Raw genomic sequence first — 16,405 nt, forward strand, 5'->3', positions numbered from 1 at the left:
TACCTTGAAATGTAGCCATTATGTGTCAAAGGTTTAAAGTATAGTAAACATCTTGCACACCATACATCACTCCTTGTACACAATTTTTATTTACATTTGATTTAACTGAATTATTTCACATTTGACTTACTTTGATATAACGCATTATTATTTTTAACCCTTTTGTACACCATACTTTACTCGACTGTCAAACTAAATGACGTCACAGTTGACTAACTTTGAAAGTAGTCACGGTGTGTGAAAAAGTACAGGAAGTTTTTGAAATACGAACGTGTGAAGTATATGGCCATTTAATTATTACAGTAGATAAAGGTAAGGTTGCATTTTGAAACAGAGGTTTAAACTGTCGTTAAAAGACAATTATTAGACGAGTGTTAATTGACTAATTAAGGAATTATCGCTAGCAAGGTGGTTTATTTCAAATTTTTCATACGTTGTCAGTGTGTGTATCAGTGATTGTGTAAGTTTATCACAAGTAAATATGCTTTTCAGGAACTGTCATGAACGATATTTACATCGTTCTATAATAACAAAGATGTGTAATTATGTAATGATTAAACAAGGTGTCAAGTGAACTATAATATGTATACACGTCCTGTTACAAGGACATAGCTTGACAACCTTTTTTAAAAAAGGTTTAGTACTGGTTTTCTGAGGGGTCTGGGGCAATTTAGTATTGGAGGTCTGAGTTACATTCAGGCATATCAAGGTGAATTTTGAGGGATAACTTGCTGAAAAAAATAAAGTAAATAAACAGTAGAGCATCAGTGTTAAACTCTGTCTTAGACTACTATGTAACCAGGATTTACTTTGACCCCTTGCCCACCCCCCAACAGGTCCGGCTCCAGAATTTTTGATGGGGGGTGGGGAGGGGGCACCTGTCTAGAACGAAAACGCCACAGCCGAGGCGCATAGCAAGGTATTGTAGGGGGTTCCTTTGCCCATGTTGTGTGGGGGTGGGTCCAATGCATTGTTGTTTTTTTGTGTGTGAAATACAGGTATAAAATAGTGTCCTCTGGTGCATTTATTAGTGGGTGTAATCCCCTCATTTTATGGGGTCAGGGGCTCTTCCCCCTGGAAATTTTTGAAATACAGACGTGAAATGGTGGCCTTTGGTGCATTTTTAGGTCTAAATTTTGAGGCAATGGAGGGGTTACTTCCCTGTAGATGGGAGGGGGTTGGTGGGTGCAAGGGTCTCTCCCCCTGGACAATTTTGAAATACAGGTATGAAATGGTGGCCTTTGGTGCGTTTCTGGGTCTAAATTTTGTGAAAAAATTATTTCTTTGCCAAAATAGTAGGGTGCATCGCTGATGAGTATAGGTCACTTCTCAGCCAACTGGGGGGGGCACGGGCCCCCTAGGCCCGACTCTGGATCTGGATCTGGGCCTGCCCCAATCCCCCGGGCCTGCAACTAAAATTGCCAATATCTAAGTATGTGTCTCATTTGTGGATGCTGTGTACAATCACCTGGCAACGTGTCTGGAATTGCATCAACTTGTCTTTATTTTGCTCGTACCTTCGGAAATGACTGTGTTGTAATTTGGTGAGAAAATCATCTACCCAGTGTAGGACTTCAACCTACGAGCCCCTGCTTGCACGTTGAAGGCTTAAATTTTATCATGGAACCAAACCATAGAGCGGGGCATCAACTGCTCAGCTTCCAACAGAGTACAGCCCCTGCAGACCACATGCTCTACATAAACTGGCCACTATGGACTGCACTTTACAATTTGCCTCGTCACCAATGTTGTAATTTGGTGAGAAAATCGCCTTCCCAGTGTGGGACACGAACCTACGACCTCCTGCTTGCAAGTCAGGTGCTCTTACAACTGTGCTAACCGGGCTTCTGGTTAACCAGAAGCCTTGAATCACTACAACTGACAGTCTTCTGGACAAGTTACCAGGGAACACAGGTATACGTAATCTCAGGTGTCATAATGACTGTTGTATGGGCGGATGTTTGTATGTTCATGCGTTGACTCTTGCCTCAGTAAGAAGATTTTTCACACATACCATTTGAGCTGTAGTCCAGAGGTCTCCGATGTAAAAGATACTGAAAATTGATAGCACTAATTAAGCAGACTCTGCCATCCTTCAAGACTTTACATAAACGGACCATAAATGTTAAAAAAATTATATACACCTGACTTTAAATAGTAACAGATTCTTGTAACCATGCACATCCAATAACCATGCAAGAACAAGTGGTTATTGGGATGCTGCATTAAATTCCAGTAGCTCAACCGGATGTTGTGTTTCTACAGGCATATAATAAACAACTCATTAAAATGGCAGTGACTTACCCTCGGTGGTTAATCAGCTCTTCTAAATCTAAATAAAACACTTAGGCTAGGCCCTGATGGCAGTAATATTAGATCGGACCGTAAAGATTGAGTTTGTTGCCACAATTCCTCAATATTCTTACAAGCATTTTGACAAAAAAAAGAGTTATGCATGCCATTATAAGCTATTTCGAGCAAATTATGCACCCTTGATCCTGGTTAAAGTTTTGCATACAAGTTTCTATCTCCAAAACCAAATGCAAATATTGAGTTGAAACTTCATAATTAAATGTGTCTTCAGGGATGTAAAACCAGGTGACATGCATTTTGGCAAAATTATGTCCACTTTTGAATTTAAAACTTATTGTTAAAGTTTTGCTTGCAAGTTACTATCTCCAAAACTAATGCAGATACTGGATTGAAACTCTATAGATATTTTAACAAATAAATAAAAAAAGAAAAACATCAAATGGGTTTTCCTCTATATATATTTTTGTCTACCGACAAATAGAGGAAAACCCATTGGATGTTTTTCTTTTTTATTTATTATATACTTGTCTAGGAATAACATTTTATATTTTTAGCTCATCTGATTTTTTGAAAAAAAATGATGAGTTATTGTCATCACTTGAGCGGTTGTCGGCGTCGGCGTTGCCTGGTTAAGTTTTATGTTTAGGTCAGCTTTTCTCCTAAACTATCAAAGCTATTGCTTTGAAACTTGGAATACTTGTTCACCATCATAAGCTGACCCTGTATAGCAAGAAACATAACTCCATCTTGCTTTTTGCAAGATTTATGGCCCCTTTTGTACTTAGAAAATATCATATTTCTTGGTTAAGTTTTATGTTTAGGTCAACTTTTCTCCTAAACTGTCAAAGCTATTGCTTTGAAACTCGGAATACTTGTTCACCATCATAAGCAGACCCTGTACATCAAGAAACATAACTCCATCTTGCTTTTTGCAAGATTTATTGCCCCTTTTGGACTTAGAAAATCAGTTTTCTTGGTTAAGTTTTATGTTTAGGTCAGCTTTTATCCTAAACTATCAAAGCTATTGCTTTAAAACTTGCAACACTTGTTCACCATCATAAGTTGACCCTGTACAGCAAGAAACATAACTCCATCCTGCTTTTTGCAAGATTTATGGCCCCTTTTGGACATAGAAAATATCAGATTTCTTGGTTAAGTTTTATGTTTAGGTCAACTTTTTCTCTTAAACTATCAAAGCTATTGCTTTGAAACTTGCAACACTTGTTGACCATCATAAGCTGACCCTGTACAGCAAGCAACATAACTCCATCCTGCTTTTTGCAATAATTATTGCCCCTTTTGGACTTAGAAAATCATTTTCTTGGTTGAGTATTATGTTTAAGTCAACTTTTCTCATAAACTATCAAAGCTATTGCTTTAAAACTTGCAACAGTTTTTCACCATCATAAGTGGACACTGAACATCAAGAAACATAACTCTATCCTGCTTTTTGCAAGAATGATGGCCCTTTTTAGAATTAGAAAATCATGGGTAGGACAATATTTCTGTTACACAAAAAAAATCAGGTGCTCTTGTTTAAGACATTTTAACATTTAGGGTAACATTCCTGCTTCTGGGACAACAATTCGAATAGTCGAGCATTTGCTGTCTTACAGATTAGATAATGTAACAGTGAATAAGTACATAGATAACTGATAAAAATCATAGTACAACACTTGACTAGAAATGCATTTATACAACTATAGGTTTGCTATCACTGAGCAAAGTTCAGTGTCAGTCAGGCCTTTGATTTTGTTTGGTTTAATGTCACACTGACACACATTATGTCAAATGGCAACTTTTCTTTAGATGGTTGAAGAAGACATCAGGGGCCCCACTAGGCATTGTTACAAGCATAGGTAGGTGCCTGGTTAGGACCACAGACCTTCTGTAAACCAGCTGGATGTCTTCCTCACAGACACATACAGAATTCTACGCCATGGGGAAGGTTTCAAAACCTATGTGGGTGATGGTACAGTGATTCATAGTCAATGGCCTTGACCACTCAGCAATGGATGGCACTTTTGTTGTTAATGTATACAATTGTATAAAATGTAGGGAGATTTTTTTTTACCAAATTTGGAATAATTGATTTTCTATTGCATGAATTTGTTTGACAGTTGAATTATCTGTAAATTAATAAATAATTGTTGTCACACTGAAATTCCTTTGTTTAATATAGGAGTATTCAAATATGATACATTTCTAAATTATTCAGTGAATAAAAACAAATTATGCATTAAAATATGGGCAGAGTTGTTAAAGAATTTTCATCCTCACTTCATGGACCTATGCATTTTTGTCAGCAAAAAAGGCCACTGGCCAAATCTGCAAATTACAGTATTTCACATTATACTCTAGCTCAGTTCAAAGAATTTTTTATTATACATTGTTTCAGAATTTTTGTGCCCTCCAAAATTTTTTTGTGGGGAGAGGCTCTTGTCCATCCATTCGTCTGTCCAAATTTTTTTGTTGTGCATATCTCAAAAAGTATTTGACCAATGGTCATCAAACTTCACAGGATTGTCATTCAGCATGTCAATTTGTGCACCTGGTATTCTAATTGGGATTTCACATAGCCACACACGAGTTATGGCTATTCGAGGGTTCAACGCAATAAGGGCGTATCTACATATAATTATTATATGTAGATACGCCCTTATTGCGTTGAACCCTCGTATTGTCAAAAAATAGTCAAAAATATGCATAAAGGGGCCTTAAAATTTGTTTTGCATGTATCTAAAAAAGAATTTGACCTAGGGTTATGGAACATAGGAATATCATTCAGCATGTGAAATTGTGCATCTGGAGTTTTCTTTGCGATTTTAGACAGCCAGCACAGAGTTATGACCCTTTACTTAGTGAAAAATACGCATTAAGTGTTTCAAAGATTGTGTCGCATGTATCTTTTTGCAGCCAATATTTGACCTAGAGTCATGAAACAATATCGGAATATTAATCAGTATAAGAATTTGTTTACCCGCGTTTTTTTTTGCAAGACCAGAGTTATTGGCCTTGACTTAGTCAAAAATATCCATTAAGGACATATAAGTTTTTGTCATATGTATCTCAAAAAGTGTTTAACCTAAAATCATAAAACTTTAGAGGATTTTAATATAGCATGTGCTGTGCACCTGGTGTTCTGTTTGAGATTTCACTCATCTAGACCAGAATTATGGTCCTTGACATAGTTAAAAGTACGCATGAAGTGCTTATAACTTTTATGTTGCAGTTTTTTAAAAAAAATATTTCAAATAGAGTTATGAAACTACGTACAGTGACAGGAAGTCGGGCACTAGTGTCCTATGATCACACATCTAGTTATGTGTTATTGTACAAACAAGTTTTCTCGTGTAAATTTGCACACTGACAGTAATATGAAACAAAGAATATTTAGGGAAGCCTAAATGTACAGTGTCTTTTTGAATATATGGGACATTCAGCAATCAACAAGGAAATTATTTAAGTTGTCATTTCCTGTTTTCTTGATGGTTTCATACATGTATAAACTATTAACACACAATTAGTTGTAAGTAAGTTGGTGTTCTCCAATATAAGAGATTATATGGTTGGCTTAAAGTGATAAATAGTTAGTATTTGCTTCCTGTTAAAATCCATTGTTTGTAAATTTGATATGCTTCTTTCAGACAGGATATAGAAAAAGTTCTGAACAGTGAAAAGGAACAGAAAACTTGTGCAGCAGGAATTTTAAGAAGACAAGTAAAGGTCAAGGTCAGTATGGAAAAAAATTATGTGATGTTTTTGATGGCATGAAATATTTCTTCCTTTGTATTTGATATAATGCCTAAAAGTCTGTGTCATACAAATATATGTTGAGATATGTGCCAGCTGGTAAACCCATTAGAATGAGCACAAGACCATGTCGGACCAATGTATGAAGAAAATATATGCACCCAGTTGGTTAGCTCAGTAGGCAGTGCACAAGACTATTAGTTTGATGGGTTTGATGCCAAAGCAGTTTGAAATTGATTTCCATGACAATTTGACAGAAGACGAAGGCGCGTCACAGTCATTTTTCCTCTACCTCTAATTCATGTGAGGAAGATGTCAGTTATTTGTGGATGGTTGAGACTGCCGTTACAGAAATGAAATACTGTTGAAAAATGGTGTTTAGAAAATGTGTAGGATGTAAGATAATTTAGAAGCTAAAATGCTAAAAAAAAATTGATTTGATAAAATATGTGTTTTAGAATTACTGTCAGATTGTTCCAAGGATTTTTATTAGGAACATGATTATGATTATAGTATTACACCGACATTTGTGTAGATTATGTGACAACTATAAAATGGTGAAGGAAGACCCCAGGTGCCCCTTCAGTGGTGAGTGGCAGGAGATTCGAAGGCAGCGACCTTAACCACTCGGCTATGGAAGCCCCAAGTATATAGACAGATGACACCAAAAGAGTGTCGTAGAAAAGGTGACTGAACTATGATATAAGGCCTCAAAATGCATGATAAATGAAATTAGAATTTAAATGATAAAGAAGCAAAACCTCACGATTTTAGTTACTTTAGTGTTAATGTATCGAAATCTCAGAGCGAAGTGATATAATAATATTTTAGTGAAATAACTGACAGAATTTTTGACAGAATTTTTCTGTGAATGGGTATATATATATATATATATTGTTATATTGACTATACACTGTCTTAAGTAGTAACTTTCATAATTATAACTTACAGTAGCAAAAAATAGTTTCATCCAAGGACAGATAAATTTTATATATTATGATTATTAGAAGATAAAAGCAGTTTGATAGTCTGTCTAACAGAAAAGTTTGTACATACATGACTACAATAATATTTCAAGTTGGGTTAAAATATGACAATTAAGTTTGTGCCTACCATATTCTATGGGTGTGACAGATTAGTCTGTGCCTACTGTAATTTTTTTTTTAGTTTGGTTTTGAGTAGCTGGCTTACAGTTACTTCATTGGCGATTAAAGTTTATATAACCCTGCTGATTGATATCAGAATTAATTCATTGAGTTCTTAAAGAAATGTAGAGTGTCAGTTTTGGGTAGCTTTGAAGTATGGAAGTCAAGGGATATTGATTTTAGAGCAGTTCGATTAAAATTTTCTGAAGTTACTTTAAACTTTATTTTACCTTAAATATTCACATGTTGTATTGAACTATCTGCAGGGGTAACTGTATCAAAAGAATTTATTATTAGAATAATATACTTTAAAGGTTACTAGAATTTTGTTTGTTAGGTTTAAAGTCATTTGTGACTGAACAGTATAAATCCATTATTAATGAATGAGCTAGTATTCACTTGTGGTAGAAATTGATTAAAAAGATAAAAAGAAGATAAAAAAAAGTTTTTTTGACTGATATGGTTAAGACCTTATTCATGTTTATATAATATATGGGTATATGGTATTGTCTATACTATTTCAACCAAAACTAAGTGTGAGTTTATCATGCAAGTATATTTTTAAGTATATGACCTTTGTTTAAGTCATTTAAAGTTACTTTCATGTTAGTATACAATGTCATGTATATAGGTATATGATCTTCTTTGTGTAAGTAAGTTTAAAGGTTTTAAATTAAACAGTTTAGGCTTGAGGGATCGATTAGCAAATAGATGATTCAACCTGTTCATATACTAGACAGGAAATGTGAAATAAGTGGATTAGTAAGAAATGGTGGTCTTTACAAAGTCTCGAATGTGGATATTGTTATGTAAATATTATTAAGTATTAAGATAGAATTGATACAGGATTGTATTTGAATACAAAATATATATTATAAACGCTTGATGTACGGTATTATGTATGATGAGATAACAGTTGCTAGTACTGCACATGTTTATGTGTGTTTACACGAGATAGTTAATTAAAAAGAATTTATTTTGACATTCTTATTTCAGTTTAAATTGTTTAATCTTTGTTTACATGGAATTTGATAGGGTATGTGTACTAACAGATACAAAAGAAATGAAAATCAGAATTGAATATTTGTAAGAACCTCTCGTGCGAAAATGGAACAGGAAATCCTGGGATTATCCCAGGAAGTCCCAGGACTATCCTGGGATAATGTCCTGAAAATATCTCAGGAATTCCTGGGATAGTCCTGGGACTTTTCATGCCATTAAATGGGACAATCCCAGGATTTTCCTATGAACAGGAAAAAACAGGACATCTGAGAATTCCAATCCTACTATCCTGAAAATCCCAGGCATGTCCTGAGATTTCCTGAAGACAGGACATAAAAGTATAATATTGTCCTGTTCTCAGGAAATCCCAGGAATTCTTGAAGTCAGGATATCCCAGGACAATTGTCCTGTCTTCAGGAAATCCCAGGAATTCCTGATGTCAGAAAATTACAGGACAATTGTCCTGTCTTCAAGAAATCCCAGCAATTCCTGATGACAGGAAATCTCAGGACAATTGTCCTGTCATCAGGAAACCCCAGAACATGTAATTGAATACCTTGTAAACATGATTTGAAATTCTCTTTGGCGGGAAATACAGTTAACAAATTGACTGTTAAAGTTCAATACTATTTACAGTAAGAATATAAGGATTATCATTTCCTAACATTAAAAAATATTTTGTAGTTAAAAGGCAAACATCATGTACATTGAAACAAAATAACCTGTCATATCAGAAATATTAATTTCTTGGCACACCTTAAATCAGCTCAAATATGTGCACTCATGGCAAAAAAAAAACTAGGTGAAAGTACTACTATTTAGTCTAGAATCATCAAATTATGAGCTTCATACTGAGCAAAAAGCTCTTATCATTCTATGATCTGTTCACTAGAGTGAAATTGTTTTTGATCAAACATGCATGTACAGATAACCTAAACTGTAGTAACGCATTTCACTTTTTAATGCTCTGACTGATTTTAAAGAAAACTACTTTTCTAAATAACTTATTGTTTTGTAAAATCATTAAATGAAGGAGTACATTTAGTATTATTTCTAAAAGTTAATACAGAAATAATTTGCTAACTTACCACCAATTTATAGAATATATTCCTGTTACACTGACAACACCACAATCAGAAGTACTTAATGATACAGTTTCTCCCAAAACATGGGTCTTCAACACCAGGATGAAATTAACTTATTACGCCATTAAAAGATCATGTTTCAAATTAATTACCATCTTTCAATCTGTATCTTTTAGAAAAAATCCTGTCTTTTTCCTGTGAACAGGACAATTTTTCTATCAAAAGTCCTGTCTTTTAGTGTTAAAGTCCTGTCTTCAGGACTTTCTTGCAGCCTTGCTAAAAGAATTCCAGGATATCCCAGGATATTCCTGGGATTTCCAGAGAACAGGAAAATATTTCTGCACGGGCAGTATTTGGTACAGTTTTTCAGAATATATTTGTTTTACTCATTATACAGATTTTTTACCCAGATTTTGGGGATGGTATTGGTTCCAGTTAAATGGGGGGAAATGTATTGTTAATCAAAGATTTTTGGGGAAATGGCAGTGTTCTTTCTCTCACTTCAGGTGGGTGGGGGAGGTGTCAGTGCCTTGCGGAAGGATGAATTTGCCACATATAAATAAAGTGATATTTTTGATAAAAAGGTAACAGTTCAGAAGAAATTGGTTCAGTAATGACAAAACTTAAAACACATTGCTATGTGTTTATAATGCTTAGGTTTACCTAAATGGTTGAAATAGGATTTTTTTTTCTCAATTTTTAGGAGATTTTTTGTTGAAATGGGTAAAAATCATATTTTAGGGCTGTGAATTCACTCCATTTACCTGTATTTGTCAAACTAGCCACAGTATGATATCGTTCTACCACTAAAAAACCTGGCAGATTTTTAATAAGTGACTGCAGCTCTACATATACTGTGAAATCATTTAATTTCGTGGGCATGAAATTTCGTGATTTTGGTCAAAATGGCAATTTCATGGGGATATGAATTTGTTGATTTCAACATTTGAACATAAAATGAATGGGAATTTTACTTGTTCATTGGGATTAAATTTCGTGGATTGACTCAACCATGAAATCCACGAAAATTAGTCCCTCACAAATATTAATGATTTCACAGTATACTGTTTCGATGAGGATTTTCTACGTCATTAAAGTTAATTTCTAATGACAAAATATTTTAGTGAAAGATGTGCATCTTTAAAAAAAAAGAGAGAACAAAAGAATTCTCTTTATTACTCACAAGAATCATTAAATGTGTATTCAAATTCAGTATAACATACAGAAGTCTTTTTGTGTTTGATTTTTATGACCTTTTTCAGGAGAAAGTAACTAGAACTGTATGTATGAATGCAACAGCTGTAGGGCTTGGTCAGCTGTTGTTTATGGCAGACAAATAGCAAATAAATTGTTTCCTAAATTGTAAACAGCAAATAAACAGTTTAGGATATTGTAAATTTGTTCTGAAAACACTCATAGAACAAACATTTCATACATCTTGGCTCCTTTGTACTGAAATTCTTTCCTTTTTGCTTTCTGTTTTGTTTTAGTTTCCCTGTATATTTCAATAGCCTATAAAAATCTGCCATTCATTCTGAACTTTTCATTTCATTCAAAGGGAAGATATATCCCAGATGTCTAGGATTGTTATTTTGCTCATTTTTTGGCTGATTTGTTTACCCCTTCAAAAGTTGTTTGATTACAACACTCATTCCTTGATGTGTAATTTGTATGTCTGCTTTTGCAGACGGAAATTCAGTATAATTACCAAAATAGCCTGTTGTATTATGATGCATCTCATATTATGTTAATGTCAATAATAATAAGCAAAAATTATCATACAAAATAAGTTGCAGAAAACAAGGGAAAAAATCTATCCAGTATTTAGGAAACAACTAACTATTCCATTTGCAAATGGCGGACAGAGCGACATCTCAGTAAGAGTTCAGTAGACATTTAAAAGCTTTAAAACTGAAAATTACTGTCACTGCCGAAGATTTTTATGCCCTTGTTGTTGGACTTGTTGTTGGACTGTTTGTCATCTTTCAGTCAGTACGCAGCTTTCTTATATTGTTGTCAGCATTATGTCCAGTTATGAAATCTTGTCATTTAGGTAAATAGGGTGAAATCAGGGTTAAAGTCCTAAGATACTTTGCTTTCAATAATGAACTATTTAGTCATGTTTCCCTGGGGTGTAAAGCTGCAATATGACACTTATCTCATAAGCCTGCCCGAATAGCTCAGTAAGTAGAGCGTTGGTCTATGGATCTCGGGGTCGTGAGTTTGATCCTCGGGCTGGGCGTATGTTCTCTGTGACTATTTGATAAACGACATTGTGTCTGAAATCATTAGTCCTCCACCTCTGATTCATGTGGGGAAGTTGGCAGTTACTTGCGGAGAACAGGTTTGTACTGGTACAAAATCCAGGAACACTGGTTAAGTTAACTGCCCGTCGTCACATAACTGAAATACTGTTGAAAAATGGCGTTCAACCCAAAACAAAACAAAAACTTACTCAGAATTCCACTACCTGATTGGATGATTCTAAACTCATCCTTGAAATTGGCCAATGCAAGATTGCATTTTGAGACTGGTCTCTAAACTGTTCTCTGGAGTAATCCCAATAGGTTTTACTGGTTCCAGGGTTTGGAAACCAGTCGCAAAATGCAGTCATGTCATTGGTCATTTTCAGTAGTGTGCCCAGAAACAGCCAGTCAGATGCTGGAAGTTTTAGACTGGTCTGCAAACTTATCAAACCAAGTTTTTCACCTTGTGTCAGGTATTATGTGGTGAAGTGTTAAAATGTGACAAGATGAAAGGAAAGCATGCATGGCTTGTCACAATTCACCTAGCTACATTTATATAACAGACTGTTACATTGCTATAAATATTGTACACATGTTTCATTCATTTACAATATACTTTTAATCTTATCTTTTCCTTTTATGAAAAATCATCATAAATGTTTTGGTAGGCTCAAGTTTCAAATATGGGATGTGAAACACTACAGCACTTTGTAATTTCATAGAAACTATAAACAAGGGAGGAGTTTTTGACTATAATGATTTTCGGATTGTAATTGTGAACAGTGATGTAGGAAGTGTGATTCTATAATTTTGAAAGAATTATCAGTTGTAGTGAAAACTCGATAATTTGGTTTATTAACCCTTACCTGGCTAAATTTCTATAATGAACTTGTCCATCTTTGGACAGTACCATTAACTGTTAAAAGAGGTGCTTACCAAAAAGATACTGACTGAATGGCGAACAGTGCAGGTCTTGATCAGAATGCACAGATGTGCAGGCTTATCATGATCTACACTGGCCGTAAAGGCAGAATCAATCGTGTCCGGCAAGATAACGTGAGAAAGTGTTCTTACCTTTATATGTGTGTACAATACTTAACAAAAATGGTACAACTAATATCATAAAATGTGCAGTCAATGTCATTGGAACATATTATAACAGGATAAAATCAAATTATTGTCTTTCATCTCTACTTACATAAATTAAACTACTGTTTGATCCACCTATTTGGTAATAATGTTTGTGAACTGTAAGACACTACCATTTATTAGCTCGACTATACAAAGTACATGGAGAGCTATCCTACTCACCCTGGCATCAGCATTGGCATCTTTCAGCGTCCCCACCTTAATTGGTAAAAGATTTTTACACTTTCTCTTTTTTCTCCTTATCTCTGTAATTACTTAATGAATTTGCTTTAAACTGAAAATAGTTATTTCTCATCATCACCCACATTAATTGGCACAAGGGCCATAACTCTCACACCAATATTTCATGAATTATCCCCCATTTTTACTTAGAATTTCAGGTTAAAGTTTTGATGAACTTTCACTCTATCTCAATTATTACTAAATGGATTTGATTCAAACTGAAAGTAGTTGTTCCACATCATCTTTTACATCATATGACACAAGGTCCATAACTCTGGTACCAAATACAAATGTAATTTATTGAATTATCCCCCACCATTTACTTATAATTTCAGGTTAAAGTTTTGATGCACTTTCACTCTATCTCAGTTATTACTAAATGGATTTGATTCAAACTTAAAATAGTTGTTCCACTTTATCAGCCACATCATATGACACAAGGTGCATAACTCTTGCACCAATATTTTATTAATCATACCCCCTTTTTTACTTAGAATTATACTTATTTAGTGTTTTGATACACTTTATCTTTATCTCTCTTATTACTTAAAATTTTTAACACAGACTCAAGCTATTGTGCAATATCTTCATCCACTATTGGAGTCATTAAACACTCCAGTGACAGCTCCAGCTTCCTCAGATGTGCCCAGTTTCACTATTCAGCATCGAAATAGTCGAGCGTGCTGTCTCCTGTGACAGCTCTTGTGTTATACATTGTTCTAAACAACTGTAGTAGGAACTTTTAAGATTTTGAAAATACCTTCAGTTGATTTATTGTCAAAAACAATTTTGGTAGGGTACTTCAAAACATATTTTAAGGAAAGATGCAAATAATCATCATCAAAGGAACTTGCGCAGAAGTTTAGTGACTTTTTCATCGAGAAAATTGAGAACATAAGGAATGATATTATTTCGCATAGCCAAACTGATCGTGATTCAGTAGACTTGCATTGTTCAAAACACCAAGAAGTAGCAAACTGTCTTATTGGTTTGGCTCCTACAACGATAGAAGAGGTAGAATAAATTATACAAAAATCTCCAAACAAATCCTGCGAATTTGACCCTTTACCAACATGGCTTCTGAAGAAATGTCTCGATGAGCTTATGCCGCTGATAACAAACATCATAAATACATCAATGGAATTAGGTTTTGTACCAAAAGAGTTTAAAAGTGCTAGGATAAGACCCCTGCTTAAGAAACCAGGTCTTGAACCAAACATTCTTAAAAACTACAGGCCTGCATCTAACCTCCCTTTCATTTAAAAAATCTTAGAAAAGGTAGTAGATGCGCGTCTTGAGTGGCACTTGGGTGAAAATGAGCTACATGAGGGACTGCAGTCTGCTAAAGTTTCATTCAACTGAGTCAGCTTTGATAAAGGTACAGAATGACATCCTCACATCTCTCGATCAAAATTCTGTATCAGTCCTCGTGCTACTCGATCTTTCTGTGGCTTTCGACACGATTGATCACCAAACACTGTTACACCGGCTCAAACATCATTTTGGAGTCACAGACAAAGCACTTGCATGGATGTCATCATATCTTAGTGACTGCTATCAAACTGTATGCGTTGATGTTGAGTTGTCGACACCTATGTTGATGAAATACAGTGTGCCCCAGGGATCAGTGCTTGGTCCAAAGAACTATATCATGTACACTAAACCCATGGGTGCCATATGCAGACGTCATGCACTTCTTCATCATTTCTACGCTGATGACTCTCAGTTATACCTATCTTTTAAGCCGATAGAGGCTGTGGCCAGAAGTGAAGCTTTGCGCCGCATTGAGAGCTGTCTGGCTGAAATTGTCTCGTGGATGAATTCCAACATCCTGAAGCTCAATGCTGATAAAACTGAGGTAATGCTATTGACATCAAAGTGTAACTCCAAGTACATTGATGACGTTTCTGTGAAGGTCGGTGATTCTGTGATAAAATCCACGAAATGTGTTAGGAATCTTGGAACAGTATGGACAACGGTATGGATATGGAACAACAAGTCAACTCGTTGTGCTGGGCTGGATATGCACAACTCGCAGAACAGGTCACATCAGACGGTATCTTACAAGTGATGCCACAAAAACCCTTATAAACAGCCTGGTTACTTCACGGTTAGACTACTGTAATGCCTTGTTAAGTGGTATACCAAACAGCACACTTAACAAGTTGCAACTTGTCCAGAACACTGCAGCTCGCGTAATCACTAAGACCCCCCGTCGCAATCATATAACACCGGTTCTGAAGGAGCTTCACTGGTTGCCAGTGAAATACAGGGTGCAGTACAAGGTTCTGACCCACACCTTTAAGACTTTACACAATCAGTCCCCTGCCTATATTAGGGATATGCTAGAAGTGTATAAACCGGTCAGGACACTAAGATCACAAGACACGCTGTCACTGGTTATGCTAAAATCTAAAACCATGATGTATGGCAATCGCAGCTTTTCGTGCACTGCTCCAAAGCTTTGGAACTCCCTTCCTGTCAAGATCAGGGAAGCTGACACGCTAGCTGCTTTCAAAAGCCTGCTCAAAACTCACTTCTTTGTACAATATTTTGTTAACTGACAGATACATTTATGTTTTTATCTTGTTTTTAAATTATACTTGTTTTCATTCATGATTTTTATTAATGTGGAATGCATTATCTTTGTATACGTATTTGTTTGTATTTTGCAATTTATTCTGAAAAGCACATTTGAACGTGTACAAGTGCATGAAAAGAGTGCTATATAAATGTGGTATAATAATAATAATAATAATAATAATTTTTTGGCACAAATGAGTACATATTTGTTTAGAAAGTTAGTTATGTTATTTTGTACCTTTTCAAGCACAATGGAACTTTCATTATATTTCAGGCAGATATGGGTGTCCTAGTAGCTGAGTGACAGAAGTTGATAGCTGCATAGAAAGGTAACTATAAAGCTAGAGTCTCTTTTTGTTTGCTTCCTTTATTTCGCACCAAGCAAGTAACACCTCAGTTACACCTGCCATTTTTAGCTGGACTATATGAAGTATGGAGAGCTGTCCTACTTGACTCGGCGTCGGCGTTGGCGTCTTTACACCTCTACTCCTTGGTAAAAGTTTTGATGCACTTTCACTTTATCTCTGTAATTACTTGATGGATTTGTTTCAAACTTAAAATAGTTATTCCTCATCATCACCCACATCATATGACACAAGGACCATAACTCTCACACCAATATTTCATGAATTATTCCCCCCCTTTTATTTAGAATTTCAGGTTAAAGTTTTGATCACTCTATCTCAGTTATTACTAAATGGATTTGATTCAAACATAAAATAGTTGTTCCACATCGTCACTCATAACATTGGCTACAAGGGCCATAACTCATGCACCAATATTTCATGAATTATCCTCTATTTTACTTAGAATTTCAGGTTAAAGTTTTGGTGCAGTTTCACTCTATCTCAGTTATTACTAAATGGATTTGATTCAAACTTCAAAAAAGTTGTTCCACCTTATCACC

General features: G+C 35.2%; 1 protein-coding gene across 2 annotated transcripts in view; it reads left to right on the forward strand.

The window, feature by feature from the left end:
* Positions 1 to 208: 208 nt before the first annotated feature.
* The window catches only part of LOC123523100 (tumor necrosis factor alpha-induced protein 8-like), a 54,777-nt gene continuing 38,580 nt past the window's right edge, over positions 209 to 16,405 (forward strand). Inside the window, exons 1-3 of one of the 2 annotated variants that reach the window (XM_045300731.2) lie at positions 209 to 312; positions 5,961 to 6,045; positions 15,773 to 15,827. The gene's annotated coding sequence lies outside the window, so the exon portion shown is untranslated. Of the gene's footprint in view, positions 313 to 5,960; positions 6,046 to 7,715; positions 8,021 to 15,772; positions 15,828 to 16,405 lie in introns of those variants that run through there. The other variant, XM_045300732.2, reaches the window with a different exon arrangement.

This window comes from Mercenaria mercenaria, chromosome 8 (assembly GCF_021730395.1).
Source record: "Mercenaria mercenaria strain notata chromosome 8, MADL_Memer_1, whole genome shotgun sequence".
Lineage (NCBI taxonomy): Eukaryota > Metazoa > Mollusca > Bivalvia > Venerida > Veneridae > Mercenaria > Mercenaria mercenaria.